Source organism: Pleurodeles waltl, chromosome 5 (genome assembly GCF_031143425.1).
Source record: "Pleurodeles waltl isolate 20211129_DDA chromosome 5, aPleWal1.hap1.20221129, whole genome shotgun sequence".
In the NCBI taxonomy this organism is placed as follows: domain Eukaryota; kingdom Metazoa; phylum Chordata; class Amphibia; order Caudata; family Salamandridae; genus Pleurodeles; species Pleurodeles waltl.
This window is the reverse complement of record NC_090444.1, coordinates 1,006,081,856-1,006,085,501: the sequence shown is the minus strand read 5'-3', so window position 1 is coordinate 1,006,085,501 and position 3,646 is coordinate 1,006,081,856. Positions and strand designations below refer to the sequence as shown.

The 3,646-nt window shown below is 39.4% G+C and overlaps 1 pseudogene; it reads left to right on the top strand.

Annotated features, from left to right (window-relative positions):
- The first annotated feature begins 551 nt into the window (after positions 1–551).
- Positions 552–1,582, top strand: LOC138297084 (trace amine-associated receptor 3-like; annotated as a pseudogene).
- The last annotated feature ends 2,064 nt before the right edge of the window (positions 1,583–3,646 follow it).

Genomic DNA, 3,646 nt, shown 5'->3' with positions numbered 1-3,646 from the left:
ACACAAATTTAAGACATTACGGCACTCATGGATTATCCAGTTTATTAGTGATATTTTAAGGTCACTTCAAATGTAATATTTTGCATGTTTCAAGGCTGCTCGGATTATCTAAAGTTTTTAATGTGTTTGGAGCGAGAAAACACAAAAATACTCAGAATACCTAAGGTGTTGTTACTTACTTAAATAGTATTTTCTTTCAAAATAAAGTTTCATAGTCAGAAATGGCTTCAAATGTCTTTGTTATACCAATATTGGTGTGTAATACTGTGATTCTTTGTTCCATCTGCCTCACAGACATTTGGTAAAAATTACCTCCTCTGGACAAAATCTATTGCATATGATGTAGAAACAAATTTGCTCATTTCAATTAAAACAAATCAGAAAATAGGGAATATATTAATAATTATTTTATGAAGACTGCAATATCTCTAATGAGGTGTTTTCTCTTCCTGAACTAGGAATACCAATCCCTCCAACCATCCAGCTGCATATGTACCAAATCTAATAATATCTTCTATAACGCTCAAGCAATTTATTTTTTAAATCGTAGTATGGATATACATGACATCCCTAAGGATTTGCCTGATTGCTTCAAGTTTGGAAACGGATCATGTCCCAATAGTTCAAGACCTGTGGGAGTCAAACTAACAATGTATTTCTTTATGGGCAGCTCTATTACTATCACCATCTTGGGAAACCTTGGTTTTATGATTTCAATTACCCATTTGAAACAACTCCAATCTCAAAGTAACTTGATAATCCATTCAGTGGGCACTACTGACTTCCTTCTTGGAGTTGCTACCATGCCATACAGCATGATCAGATCTGTGGGGAATTGCTGGTATTTCGGATATACATTTTGCAAATTCCATACAAGTTTTGACCTGATGCTCAGTGTAGCTTCCATTTTCTACCTTTGCTCAACTGCGATTGATCGTTATTGTGCTGTGTACAACCCTTTGCATTACTCTAACACAATGACAAAACCGGTGATCAAAAGTTTGCTTCTGTTTTGCTGGTTGGTGCCTGGTATATTTGCTTTTGTGTAGTGGTATCAGAAAAAAATGCATCTGGGATTGAAGGTTACAAGACACTGGTTTCATGCTTTAATTTCTGTGCACTTGTCTTTAACAAATTGTGGGCAACAGTTGTATTTACATCTTACTCCTTCATTCCTGGGTCAGTTATGGTTGGAATTTATATCCATTTCTTTGCAGTCTCTAAAAGGCCGGCGAAAATGATTAACAACACGCCAGAGTATGCAAAAAATGCAGCTGAAGGCCAGTTCTAAAATAAAAAAGGATCGTAAGGCGGCAAAAATATTGGGAATCATTATGAGGGTTTTTATAACCTGCTGGTTGCCTGCTTCTATCAATTTTTTGATTGACCCATTTTTGGTTTCTCCACCCCTATTGTATTGTTTAGTATGCTTACATGGCTAGGATATTTCAATTCTACCTGCAATCCCTTATTACATGGTATATTCTGCAAGTGGTTCTGAAGAGCTCTTTGGCATTTAGTATCTGGGAACATATTTGACCACAGCTCAAGTGCAATTGATCTGTTTCATGAAACTATATGAATGCTCCAAGCTCTGCTCATCACAGCTACTATAAAGTTCAATAAATGAGCAGTCATTGGTTCAGTTAAGAACCTCATAGACAGTGACAGTGAACTAGATGTCCTGGTGAATGTTTTTGGATGCGGGTAAGAATATCCTGCTAATCTAATTTGTTGTTTCACCAATATCATTTTTGCTAGGCAGGGGAAACCTTAAATTCAAACAGTAGGAAATATGTGTATGCATTAACATTTACTCACACTGTTTTACTTGATAAAAATCTATCCTAAATTATGTGTTCCAGAAAGTATAGAACTTTGTATACAATGACCAATACAATCAGTGAATATTTGGAGGACTCCGGGTAGGTGAGGACTAAAGCAGGAAGGTTGCTAGAGGTGTGCTTTAGGGTGGCCTAAGTTTGTGGTGTTGTTATGCCTGACAACTATTCATTTTAGGAAACTTGCTCTATTTGTTTGTTTAACATTATTTTGCTTTGTGCTGTTAGGCAGTAAGCGAGAATTTGAGTGAGATGTGTGTCAGATAGTTTGATCTTTTGGGGCCATTTGGAGGGCTGACTCCCATACCCTGGTGGGACCATCTGTCCCAGGGTAAGTGTGCCTGATACTAAATCTGACACTCCCCTCATGGTGGGACTACCCGTCCCAGGGTGCACTGCTGTTTTGCCTACCATCTTCATTGACTGCACCTGTGAGCGGGAGGAGGTGCTTCATCGTGTTAAAACTGCTCTCTCCTTCCTGCAATGCAGGACGCACCTGGGCAAAGCCCGGGCCAAGGGTGGTCCCGTCCAGGCCTGTCAGAGCCCGTCAGAGGCTGGGCTGGAATCCCCCCCTTTGTTTGCCTAAGTAAGGTATTCTGAGATTTATTCTTATTTGGGCAAGCAGAAGACATAGTATCAATAGAAGTAGTCCGATTGTATAATTAAGTGAAGTCCAATTAGGTGACCTCAAATTTCGCTCATGAAATAGCCAATAAGGGGAACAAATAAATAAAGAGAAGACCGTCCACGAGCAAAGATAACAACAAGAGGGGTTGAATAGGTAGGCGCCAATGATAATTAAAGAATTGGATAATGGGGCAATGTAAAGCAATTGAGCCCTCTATGGGTAAGGGGAAGATACCCAAAAATGCAAGGCATGCAGGGGATAACTGTGCTATCTCAGAGATCGACGATTTGATAGAACAGGTTGAATCCCTGTTGTGCGATAAGTACAAACTACAGGAAGCACACAAAAAAAGATCCCATCCTTTTATTAAAAAAAGATAGGGACACATAAAACAAAAACCACTGAGGTAAGGGGGGAGACGTTCGACCATCAACTAGCCAGAATCCTGATACTATTATAATAGGAAGAGGGAAAGTCAAACCAGCACAGGCCCTATGCCAGTCCCCACAACAAAGCTGAAGTATTGAAGGGGAGGATGTACCCCAGAGAGTGGCTTAATCTGTTCCAATAGTTATGCCGTTTTGGAGAAAGACGATCTAAACAATGCAGCTTGAAAAAATAATGTAGATAATTGTTTTCACTTTGACTCTGTAACACAGTTGGCTAGAGAGGAAACAGTGGTACTATCAAGATCAGGACAGCAGCTTGAAATATAAAAAGAGGAATAAACCAGATTTATATGAGATCAATAGTAATCTCACACGAGAGGTTAAGGAATTAAGGTGTCTGGTAGAAATCCTGGTAAAACATGCAAAGGATACAAAGGGAATGGTAAACAATGGAGAGCTAGACATAAAAAGAAACTCTCCTAGACCCTTGCATTCACTAGGTAGATCTTAAACTCCTCTACAATCCCTAGTACAGCATAACAAAAATCCAGAACAGTGTAATGCCACCTATCTGACACTTGGACAGAGAGAATGGGACAACAAACGTAACAGCAGGGCATGGAAGTATACTGGTTCTCAGATGGATAAATCGCCCAAGTAAGTATGTAAAGTTTCTTGGGAGACCTCTCTTGAGGCCCAGGCCCCTGACATAGAAGTGAGGCACTTGGCAAATTTACATGATCATCCTCTCAATAGGAGTGCAAACAACTCCATAAATATGCGACATC